The sequence below is a fragment of the Piliocolobus tephrosceles genome, chromosome 9 (assembly GCF_002776525.5).
Source record: "Piliocolobus tephrosceles isolate RC106 chromosome 9, ASM277652v3, whole genome shotgun sequence".
NCBI classification, from domain to species: Eukaryota; Metazoa; Chordata; class Mammalia; order Primates; family Cercopithecidae; genus Piliocolobus; species Piliocolobus tephrosceles.
Window position 1 is genome coordinate 112,891,234 of NC_045442.1, and position 12,935 is coordinate 112,904,168.

Genomic DNA, 12,935 nt, shown 5'->3' on the forward strand with positions numbered 1-12,935 from the left:
TCCTCAGTGGAAAGAATGACACCCTCTCTCTGCATCCTCTCCTGGTGGAAAGGATGAACGAGCTCTCTGGGGCTTCTTTTCTAAGGGCACTAATCCCATTCGTGAGAGCTCCACCCTCATGAGCTTATTACCTCCCTAAGGTACCCCATCCTAAAACCATCATTTTGGGGGTTAGGATTTCAACATGTGAATTCTGGGGACACAGACATTTAGACCACAGCAGGTAGAATCCTTAAGGGCAGTGGGAGTGATGAAAAGGGACCCTTTTTCAGGGTCTAGTCTAAGAAAGGGCAAGGCTGGGCTTGGTGGCTCACGCCTGTAACTCCAGCAATTTGGGAGGCCAAGGCAGGCAGATTGCTTGAGGTCAGGCATTCGAGACCAGCCTGGCCAACATGGTGAAACCCTGTCTCTATTAAAAATACAAAAATTAGCTTGGTGTGGTGGCAGGCACCTGTAACCCCAGCTACTTGGGAGGCTGAGGCAGGAGAATCTCTTGAACCCGGGAGGTGGAGGTTGCAGTGAGCTGAGATCATGCCACTGCACTCCAGTCTGGCTGACAGAGTAAGACTCTAAAAAGAAAAAATAAAAGTACGTAGGAATTGAATCATCTAGTTCATTCCCTGCACCCAGATAAGGACAGAAGGCTCTCTTCTATTGTTATACTGAGAGGTCCTGGGAGGAAAGGAACAATAAAGGATTCTCAACCTTTGGAGAACAATATTTGCTCAAATTACTTAATGCTCATTAAGTTACTCAAATTACTTTAAGACAATCTGAGGAGTTGGGTCTACACCTTCCTCTTACGCCAGTCAGGAAACAGAACTCAATAACCCATAGCAGCAGAAGCCCAGCAGAACAGCACAGCTTGCTGGAAAGGCAGCCTGGGCTCCTGCTGGCCCTGCACCCAAGTTCCCTGCTTGTCAGAAGCCTCAGTGGTCCCCTAGTCAACCTGATAGTGCCCCTCCGGGACTCCAGTGAACTGATGAGCGTGCTGTCACTGGAAATGGCCTCTGCCTTCAGTTAGGACACTAGGGTGTTTCTCACTGGCCCTCGTTTGCACAGACCCGCTGATTCACTCTCTGGGTAGCACCAGTCAGCGTTCAAGCACTGAGTTGGGGATTAAAACATAAAAAAGCATATCTCACACCCTGAAAAACTTCATGACTCAGTAAAATGCATGCTAAAGTAAAACAAAAATGTGTAGTAAAAGAACTAAGATCTGTTCAGCCCTTATACTGCAGAAATTATGTATCGTTGTTATATATATATATATATATATATATATATACACATATATATTTACATGTAGACCCAACAACATGGATACACTTAAGCTCTTTAATAGTCTCCACTATACTTATTTATTTCCTTCCTTCCTTCTTTCTCTCTCTCTCTCTCTCTCTCTTCTTTCTTTCTTTCAGGTGAAGTCTCACTTTGTCACCAGGCTGGAGTGCAATGGTGCCATCTTGGCTCACTGCAACCTCTGACACCCTGGTTCAAGGAATTCTCCTGCCTCAGCCTCCCGAAGAGCTGGGATTACAGGCACGCACCACCACACCCAGCTAATTTTTGTATTTTTAGTAGAGATGGGGTTTTACCACGTTGGCCAGGATGGTCTTGATCTCCTAACCTCGTGAGCCGCCTGCCTCGGCCTTCCAAAATGCTGGGATTACAGGCATGAGCCACTGAGCCTGGCCTACTTATTTCTTAGAGAAGCATTATCTTCTTTATTTTATGAACGAGAGAATATGTAATACGATTACTCTGCCTGAGCTAAATAAGAACCAGATTTGGCCCCGTGTGGTCGCTTACACCTGTAATCCCAGCAGTTTGGGAGGCTGAGGCAGGCAGATCACCTGAGGTCAAGGGTTCAAGACCAACCTGGCCAACATGGTGAAACCAGTCTCTACTAAAAATACAAAAAATTGGCTGGGTACCTCCAGGTACCCAGGAGGCTGATGCACAAGAATCACTTGAACTCAGGAGGCAGAGGTTGCAGTGAGCCGAGATCGTGCCACTGTCCTCCAGCCTAGGCAACAAGAGTGAAATTCCATCTCAAAAAAAAAAAGAAAAAAAAAAAAAAGAAAGAAAAAGAATAGTCAAGCCAGATTCAAACCAGGTGTGTCCACTACAAGGAACAGATCCTTTCCACCTCCCTCATCCTGTCTTGGTATGTCCACCTCATTCAGGGGACTAGCTTTTCAATCAAGGAAGGTTCTAGAAGGAATTATGAGGCAAAGTGCTTGCAAGTACTTAGAAAATAAAAGCAGATATATTAATTACCTTAATTGTATGTGTATACAATACACATGTATATCAAAACATCACACTGAGGCTGGACGCAGTGGCTAACACCTGTAATCCCAACATCACACTGAGGCTGGACACAGTGACTAACACCTGTAATCCCAGTGTCACACTGAGACTGGACGCAGTGACTAACACCTATAATCCCAACGTCACACTGAGGCTGGACGCAGTGACTAACATCTGTAATCCCAACACTTTGGGAGGCCAAAGCAGGTGAACCACTTGAGCCCAAGAGTTCGAGACTGGCCTGGCCAACATAGTGAAACCAAACTGTCTCTATTAAAAATATAAAAATTAGTTGGGTGTCGTAGTGTGTGCCTGTAGTCCCAGTTACTCGGGAGGCTGAGGTGGGAGGATGGCTTGAACCCAGGAGGTCAAGGCTGCAGGGCTCTGTGATTGTGCCACTGCATTCCAGCCTGGGCAACAGTGAGACCTTGTCTTTAAAAAAAAAAGCAACAACAAAAACCCCACAAGACTACCTACACTATGTATCGTAAGTATATGCAATTTTTGTTTGTCAATTATACCTCAGCAAAGCTAGCGAGAAAAAGAAAAAAGGAAATTTTGTAATAACAAAAAGAAAAAGATGAAAAGCAGAACTGCTAGGAGCCAGCAAAAGATGATGAAAAATAAACCCCATCAAGGAAGCTGTATTGCTCAGTTTTTGGATGGTTATTTATTTTTTTGAGATAGAGTCTTGCTGTGTCACCAGGCTAGAGTGCAGTGGTGCGATCTTGGCTCACTGTAACCTCTGACTCTGATTCAATAAATTCTTCTGCCTCAAACTCCTGAGTAGCTGCAATTACAGGCATGTGCCACCATGCCAGCTAATTTTTTGTATTTTTAGTAGAGACGGGGTTTCATCATTGTTGGCCAGGATGGTCTCGATCTCCTGACCTCAGAATCTACCTGCCTTGGCCTCCCAAAGTGCTGGGATTACAGGTGTGAGCCACCGTGCCCAGCCGGATGGTTATTAAACTAGAGTAAGGACTGAGGTCAACAACACCCCTGAACTACTGGCCACCTGACCCATTTCCCGCTTTCACACTGGTTCCCAATCCCATGGCTTTTTCCCCACAAAGCAATCAGTGCTTTTCTTTTATGAGGGTTTTTAAGATTTAAAGTTTATATCAAATCATGCCACTCTTGCTCGGCACCTTCCATAAGACAGTCTAACATTCACAAGATCGTCCAGAGGCTTCCCCATGGTCTGCATCTCTGGCCTGCAAGTCCCTGTGTGACTGTCAGCCTGCCTCTCTTTCCCCTTTCTCTGCACTCAGACACACTGGGCTCTGGACTGTTCCTAGAATGTGCTTCAGAGCTTTGCCTTTATGGTTTCCACTGCCTGAAATACTCTCTCCTCAAATATCCACAGGGACACATTCTCACTCCATTCACAATTCTCATCAAATGTCACTTTCACAGAAGCTTTTTATTGGGAGGTGGGGGATAGGGTCTTGCTCTGTCACCCAGGCTGGAGTGCAGTGGCATGATCACAGCTCACTGCAACTTCTAAGTGATCCTCCTGAGTAGCTGGGACCACAGGTGTGGACCACCGTGCCAGTTAATTTTTTGATTTTTTGCAGAGTGAGGAGTCACGCTATGTTGCCTAATCTGGTCTCGAACTCCTGAGCTCCGGCAATCCTCCCACCTCAGACACTTTAAATGCTGGAATTACTGGTGTGAGCCACTGCGCCTGGCCCACAGAAGCCATTTCTAATCACTCCCCAACTCGTCATCCTCTTGACCTTCCTAGTTTGTACTATGGACTGAACATGTTTCCCCAAAATTCATATGTTGAAACTTCATCTCCAAGGCAATCATTATCAGCAGGTGGGGCTTTAACGAGGTAGTTAGGTCATGAATGTGGGGACCCCAGGAATAAGATTATGCCTTTATAAAAGGGATTGAAGGAGCCTGTCTATCCTTTTTTGCCCTTCCACTCTCTCTCCCACATGAAGACGCAGCAACAAGGTGCCATACGTGAAGCAGAGATCAAACCTTCCCCAGCCACTGAATCTACCAGTGCCCTGATATTGGACTTTTCTGCCCCCAGAACTGTGAGCAATACATTCCTATTGTTTATAAATCACTCAGGTGAAGATATTTTATTTTAGCAGCAGGAACAGAGACTATTTTTTTAGCACTTACTGCTACAACACATTATCTACGTATATATTTGCATGTGGCCTATTTCTCCCAGCTAGACTATAATCCTACTGACGGCAGGGGTTTTGCTTTGTCTACTCTGTTCCTGGTGGCTGGGAGATCACTGGCACACACTAGGCAGAAGGGAGGGAGGGAGGAAGGATAAGTGAATCTGGATTTCAGTTGAGTATCAGATGAGTTTTCTTATTCTTGTAGAGAAGCTATTAGAAGCTGGATGACAAATAATGAAGCTGATTTACACCTGCAAAAACAACCAAACTTTAAAGATCCCGATTTATAGTGTGATGATCTGAAGGGCTACTTAGAGCACGGTTTCAAAGGTAATAGGGGGAGGTGAGGAAATTAATGTCTCCAGAGGAAAGCAATTCAGAATTCCTGGAGAAAGTTTCAAATTGTACCTTGAAGGGATCAGAATACGACATCCCCAAAATATGCGACCTTGCCATAAGGATTATTTTGAACTGAAGGTGGCTGAGAATCTACAAATGCAGGAGAAATTCTCTGCCTTCCCCTCATCTGCCTAAAACCAGGACTCAAAATTTCCCTTGTAAAATTCCCCTCTGCTGTACCAGGAAAAGTTGAATCTTATTGCTGGAGATGGTGAGTTGGCATGGAGATGAGATGCAGAAACGCACCTTACTAAAATAACCCTCATCTTCCATTAGCTTCCCCATATTCTTCCTAGTCACCTTCCTGCAATTCAGCATCCCGTGAAACGCAGACATGCTTTTCTTTGTTAAAAATGGTATATAAGCCCCCAGTCCTCCCACTTCGACTTTCACTCCTTTTCTGTGAACTCCTGTGCATGTAAAATATTAATAAAAGTGCATGTTTTGTATCCTGTGAGATGTGTCTTTTGTTAGTTTAATTCACTGGCCTTAAATACTACACCTAAGAGGGTAGAGGAGAAGTTATTTTCTCCCCGATGACCTTCACTTTACCACCAACTCACGTGCTGGCCTACGCCATTCTATTCCGTGCCCTGCCAGATCACAAGTATTTAATCTGATGTGTTCTGCTTTGGAAGAGCTATATTTATAGCACACTCACATGGGACGGAATCAGGTAAGAGGGCATACAAACATGTCACATGAGGACTTCGGGATTTTTAGCCCAGAGAAGAAAAAATCTAAAGAGGAAGAAGGTGATCGTATACTCCATAAAGCCCAGAGAGAACAGAACTGGGATCAAAGAATTGATGTTTTGAAGCAAAGTAAACCTTCGTTCTATATAAATCCGAATGCTCTAACAGAACTGTGAGCAGAGGGCACAGGCTGCCAGCCAAGAGGAGAAGAAACGGCCTTTTTGGGAAGATGTGGTGTGGGAGAACAGATGGATAACTGGCTTGAATCGCTATTGGCGGCACGCAGGGTAAACACAAGCAGAGCACAGGTGGTGCGGGACCTGGAGGCTGCACTACCACCCATTGGCTGTGGGGCCTTGACTGCCAATCAACAATTTTGGGCGTAAGTTCTTTCCATCACAGCAAGCTGCATTAAATGGGTGGTTGGCCAGCCCAGTTCCTGAGAGCCCAGGGTTCAGAGCAAATGGCACAGGAATGCTTTAGTAGTGGTTGGAAATAAAAATCCAACTGGGAGCCGGACCCAGTGACTCACGCCTGTAATCCCAGCACTTTGGGAGGCCGAGGCGGGTGGATCACGAGGTCAGGAGATCGAGACCATCCTGGCTAACACGGTGAAACCCCGTCTCTACCCAAAATACAAAAAATTAGCCGAGCGTGGTGGCGGGCGCCTGTAGTCCCAGCTACTCGGGAGGCTGAGGCAGGAGAATGGTGTGAATCCGGGAGGCGGAGCTTGCAGTGAGCCGAGATCGTACCACTGCACTCCAGCCTGGGCAACAGGGCCAGACTCCGTCTCAAAAAAAAAAAAAAATCCAACTGGGCCAGGTAGCCAGATACCCCCAGACTCAGGACCATTCCCCTGAGTTTTAATATATTTCCAGTTATAATAAGTTTCCAAACATTTTAAATAAATTTCTATGTTCTATGTCAATTTGCCTCGATTACAAAAACCCTTTAAAAGATCTAGCCATAAATAATTTTCTATGACTTTGAAGTTTTGAGGCAACTGCTATATATGCCCAAATAGAAGGAGACTCCAAATATAAGGTGATGTCACATTTTACAAAGAATAAGTATCTTGTGGCTGACTCTCAGTGCTGTCAGAGAGAGTCAAATACTGTGGCAGAGATTCAAGATGCTTACTAACTCCATTTTCTTCCTCAGAATATAGACAACTCAATGTCTAGCCTTCCTTGCAGTTAGATTGGCCCAAGTGATTGAATTTTGGCCAGTGAAATGTGTGCAGAATGGTGTCTGCCATTTTCCAGCCTGGCAACAAAAGGATTTATGTGGTTTGCCCACATTTTCTCTCTTTTCTGGGGACAGTATACAGTATCTAGCACACAAAATATGTGTTAACCAACTTTTTATGATATTGGTAAAACTTTGGGTCAACAGTATGCTATTCGGTTAAATTTTTGAGGAGTCAAAAGTTACACATGGATTTTGGCTGTGTAGGGGTTCCGTGCCCATAACCTCTCATTGTTCAAAGGCCAACTGCACTAACTTAGAAGTATCCTTCTCTCCAAATCCTTATTCATATTTAACTAAAAAAAAACCGTCTGAAAACTTCTCACCTGTCTTGTGGATATCACTAGAGATACTGGGTCACCTAACCCCTTTCTAATGGAAACTTCCATTCAACTAATTGGAAACAGTATTTGTTTTGAATGTTTGAGTTTATCATGGCATCCAATATTTACAATTGTGACATCATGTCTCCAGAAATAAATGTTAAATCTCTATTTAAACATGTAAGTTGAATGTATCAGGTGACTTATATAAACACACCAAAATAAGATTGATTGACATCATGCAGGCCAATGTATCTCCAGCAAGCAGCACACTGTTGTTCAAAATAAAGTAATGGAAAATGTACTTCTTGTGCCACGGGAGATCTTGTGAGATTTCAAATATAAGGTGACTCTCTCTTTTCTGAAGAATAATTCTGAGGGGAAAAAAGCCTCATCTTATATTCAGGCATATGTGGCAATCTTTGGCAAATTTTTATTTCTGAACATTTATTTTTGCATATTCTCTAAGTGCATATGGAAAAAATAAACATGATTTATTTTTGTTCAGTTGTATAAGCTCATTTGGCTTTGCCATCTACATGGAATGGGAACCCAGTAACATTTTGTAGGTACAAAAACCTCTGATTATTTTTTCAGGTGCTTTTGAGTTAAAAAAATAAATAAACAAATATGCTTTGCAAGCAACAGTACTTCTGACTATAAAGTCACATGTAAGTCAAATAAAAGTAATCCACACATACCTTCTCAAGGTATTTTTACCTACAAGTCCTATTCTAATTTTGATCTATTGATGGAGGACAGGGAAGAGAAATGTGGCAATGATTAATAGAAAATAAGTAGCATTGTTCTGATTGATTAGATTTTTGTTTTTGCTATTGTTCTCTGCTTTGTTCTCCATGAATAGATTATCCAATAAGGCTCAAGTTTATACTTTCTTGCCAAAATTGCTGGGTTAGCAAAGTATACTTGAAATGGCCTCTAGGATTTTGTTCAAAGTTGAAATGAAACAAAAGTTTCTAAACTTCTCTACCAAAGAGGGGAAGAACTCTTACTGGCAAACTCATCATTAATGACCATAAATTTTAAATTAATTAATTCACTATTTGTGAGTTATTGCACCTAGCTTAAGATTTTCAAGGTAATAGCTAACAACTTTTATCATTTAAAACATTCCTCATAGAAGGTGGAAAAGTCATTTTCATTCAGAAATTCTCCTTTTGTTAAACTTATCAATCCTCTGAAAATGATCTAAGCACTTTATAGTACTTAAAGTTATCGTACTTTCAAGAGCTCATTTATGCAAAACCGCTAGTGTTTTGGGCTCACAGATGCTCCGAGCCCTCCAAAGAGGATCAGAATTGGTCAGGCTCCATGTAGATCTCAATAATTTTCATGAGTGATTGCACATATAGGTGCACACAAAAACAAAGTTTCAGGATAAACAAACTTACTAAAAATTTTGGGTTGGTTGGGGGGCAGGTGGAGTGGCTCATGCTTATATTCCTAGCACTTTGGGAGGCCGAGGTGGGTGCATCCCTGGAGTCTAGGAGTTTGAAACCAGCCTGGGCAACATGGCAAAACCCCATGCCTCCAAAAAATACAAAAATTGTCTGGATGTGGGAGTATGTGCCTGTAGTCTCAGCTACTTGGGAGGCCGAGGAGGTAGGATCGCTTGAGCCTGGGAGGTCGAGGCTGCAGTGAGCTATGATCACCCCACTGCACCCCAGCCTGAGTGACAGAATGAGACCCTATCTCAAAAAAGACATGCAGGGAAAAGCAGTCAAAGATTTGTTTGATAGTTATTTCATGATCTTATTACTATCAAAGACATGATAGTAATCACTATCCCTAAGAAGTGATCATTGGAAGGGAGTAGGGAGTTGCAGGAAGAGTGAAGACCCTACTCTCAGAAATGTTTCTGTTCACATAGATGCCACCTATAGTCAACTCAGGTGGATTTTCCCGGTTTTTAATGAAATATGTTGGAGTGTCTACTGCCAACTTGGCACTATGCCTCCACCTGCCTCATACTTCCCCATCTACCAAACGGCATGAATTCCTAGGATGATATTTTCAGAGTCTCTGCCAACGGGGTTCCAGGTTGGACTCCTTGCAACGAGAAGGCACTTGTGTGACATGCGGAAGGCAGGGGAGAAGCCAGATTATTGCTCCACCATCAGCAGAAGGCATCTACGTGGGCTCCAGCAGACCAGAGACTTTCCAGTTCCATTAGGCCAGCAGTTCTCAAAGTGTGGCTCGGGAACCCCTAGAAGCTCTAGAGCCCTTTTAGGGATTCCACAAGGTCAAAACTATTTTCTTAATGGCACTAAGACATTATTTGCCTTTTAATACTCTCGTTCTCTCATGACGGTAGAGTGGAATTTTTCAAACACTACGTGACCTCTGAAGATGTTATCACTCTGATGGCGAGGGGAGTGCCTGCTTGTATATGCTTGTGATTTAAATTTTTCTGTTTGAATTTCTAACAAAAAAATACCAATAGGTATAACCCATATAAGCAAAAGCTCTCAGAGGTGTTCAATAAATTTTTAAGGCCAGGCACAATGGTTCATGCCTGTAATCCCAGCACTTTGGAAGGCCAAGGTGGGTGGATTGTTTGAGCCCAGAAGTTTGAGACCAGCCTGGGCAACCTAGCAAGACCCTGTCTCTATAAGAAATATAATAATCATCATATTAATTTTTAAGAATGTAAAGTGGTCACAAGACTAAAACATTTGGGGAATGCTATTCCAGGTTGTGTCCTGAAAATCACCCACCCAATGCTTTAGGTAACTGCAATTATCAGCATTGATTTTTAGTAATTCTGGCAACTTCTTGATTCCCCAAAAGATACTGGCAACCCTAAGAACTGGCAGCTTTCTCTGACTTTATTCCTTCAGACCTTTCAGATTTTGTACGTTCCTAATTCCCTGTGTTAAATCACTTTATCCCTGAAATATTTGAAATGGTTTCTGTCTTCCTGACTAAACCATGAATAGAGTTCAATGCAAAATACTATAAATTTGTTTTTAATATATCTTTAAAATCATACCATATGAGAAATCTCTTCCCTACTCCTATAATGAATTAGAAGATCCTATCTTCAAACCATTTTCTTTAAGTTCATGGCCAAAATTCTGAATGTTCTATGTTTTAAAATGGTTTTTCTGTATAAAACATGCCATATGCTTTTCAGAGAAAGCTCAAAATTAACTGGTAAAGCTTTATGTACAACTCTACCGAAGCTCTTGCTGGAATGGATAGGAATACTGTAGCACAGTATGTTCTAACACAATTGTGTTCCAAGAAGTTCCAAGCTATTAAAACAATAATAACAACAACAACAACAAACATCTGATTTAAGACAATAGTTTTGATGGTAGAAAAAAGGATCAGGGGATAGACAGTTTCAAACTTGCCATAACACGTTTACTGTTCCCTATAAGTATTTACATAATTCTTAAAATTATTTTTGTAATGTAGCTACAAGTTACAGATTGGACTCCTTGTTCCACTCTTTCCTCCTTCTCAAAACTGTACTTGACTAGCTTAAGAAGAAAATATAGTTATAAACCCTAAATATCACTCACAGATCCATCATTTCATCACATCTAGTATTTGCATGAGAAAGGGCTTTTCTTTACCAAGACCAGCTATCACCAGCACAGACAGATTCTTATACCTTCTTAACACTCTATAATAAACCAAAGCAACTCATACAAAGCTTCTGAGTTGCAGAAACATCAGCTATTTTTCCTAAGTGCTTGGTCTTGGATCACAACAGCACTACAATCAACAGAGGTCTGTGCAGGGCAGAACTGGATGCTTAATCCATCACCTGGTCTCCACTAAAATTGAATTATGAGAAATGCTGTAAAGTAGCCTGGCTTTATAAAAGACAAACTGGCTCTTTGTGGTCGCTGATACAGTTATATTAAACTGCTTGCCATTTCTAAAACCAATCTTGCTCTTTCTCCTGCTCTTGGGAATATGCCGGTCCCCTTGCATAAAATATTCTATCTTGATCATCTTGCTGTATCTACCTGCATGAGGCACTGGCATACTGCCTTGTACCTAATAAGATCTCAAATAATATATATCAATATATGCATGTACCTATATTTATTTTAATGAATAGTGTTATCTAAACAGTCACTTTCTAATAAGGCAAAAAACTGTAAGCACAGAGACAGGAAGCCCGAAGGGAAGCAATATTTGGGCAATCATAAAAGATAGCTGACACCAGTCATCTCTCTCTTTTATCTCACAGCTGTTAAAATATTTATTTTGGCTATATTTCCTGTTGCTTTGAAATACACCACCAATGAATTTCTTTTTACTAGTTTTTTTTTTTTTTTTTTTTTTTTTTTTTGAGATAAGGCTGACTCTGTCACCCTGGGTAGAGTACAATGGCACAGTCTTGGCTCATTGCAACCTCTGCCTCCTGGCTCAATCTATCCTCCCACCTCAGCCTCCCAAGTAGCTAGGACTACAGGTATACCCCATCATGCTGGGCTAATTTTTGTATTTTTTTGTAGACAGGGTTTTACCATTTTGCCCAGGCTGGTCTGGAACTCCTGAGCTCAAGCAATCCGCCCGCCTCTGGCCTCCCAAAGTGCTGGGAACACAGGTGGAAGTCCCTGGATCTGGCCTGGAATGTTTTTGAAAATGTATTTTTCTCTTTTTAACAGTACTATTGAGGTATAGGAACAGCACCACACACACACACACACACACACACACACACACACACACACACACATCCATCCCTCCACAGAGTGCAATTTGTGTTAAGTTTTAACTTATGTGATTACCTGTGAAACCATTACTACAACCAAGATAATGAGCAGATCAGGATATCAGAAGGGGCAGGAGGGAAGGATTATCAAGGAGTGTGAAGAAGCTTTTGGGTGACAGATTTGTTGTCACATTTAAAATTTTAAATCTTACTTCAAATAGAATATATGTGGTATTTGTTTAAACTGAGGCTAGTTACAAGTCAAGGGAAAAATCTTAGTGAGTAGCTTGACATTTTCGATAATTAAAACAGAGCTTTTTTTCCCCTAAGACTTGGAATCACCATCTCTATTTCTAAAATTAATTGATATTTCTTTAAAAACATAAATAATAGTCTTGGGCTGGGTGCGGTGGCTCATGCCTGTAATCCCAACACTTTGGGAGACCGAGGCGGGCAGATCACGAGGTCAGGAGTTTGAGACCAGCCTGGCCAATATGGTGAAACCCTGTCTCTACTAAAAACACAAAAATTAGCCGGGTGTGGCAGCATGCACCTGCAGTTCCAGCTACTCGGGAGGCTGAGGCAGAAAAATTGCTTGAACCCAGGAGGCAGAGGTTGCAGTGAGCCGAGATCCCGCCACTGCACTCCAGCCTGGGCAACAGAGCAAGACTCCGTCTCAAAAAAAAACAAAGAAATGAGATTCGATGGGGTCAACAAAGATATCTTTGGGGCTTATCCATTTTGTTTCTTGAGTTTTTTATCAAATGAGAAGACAGTAATTCCATCTCAATTAATTTCCTCATTTTGGCTTTTTTAAGGAGAAAAATATTGTAATTTATATGTAAAGCTCTTAAACAAAGGGAAGAAGCCTGATCAGCTCTTGATTTTTCATATCATAGATTTTCAGAGGAAAAGCCTATGTTTATGTTGACATTTCCACTAACTTTGCTGAAGTTCATTCTAGATATAAATCAAGTTCGTTTGTCCTCACAAGCAGTAACCATAGGAAAAGGCAATAGATTTTTATACATTTATAAAAAGAGCTTGGGACCTACTTGAGGCATCAGTAGAAAAGCAGATTCATTCTGAACCCACATGCAAA

General features: G+C 41.9%; 1 protein-coding gene across 7 annotated transcripts in view; it reads right to left on the reverse strand.

Annotated features, from left to right (window-relative positions):
• The window catches only part of CACNB2 (calcium voltage-gated channel auxiliary subunit beta 2), a 413,977-nt gene that overhangs the window by 95,577 nt on the left and 305,465 nt on the right, over positions 1-12,935 (reverse strand). The gene's annotated exons all lie outside the window — the stretch shown is intronic.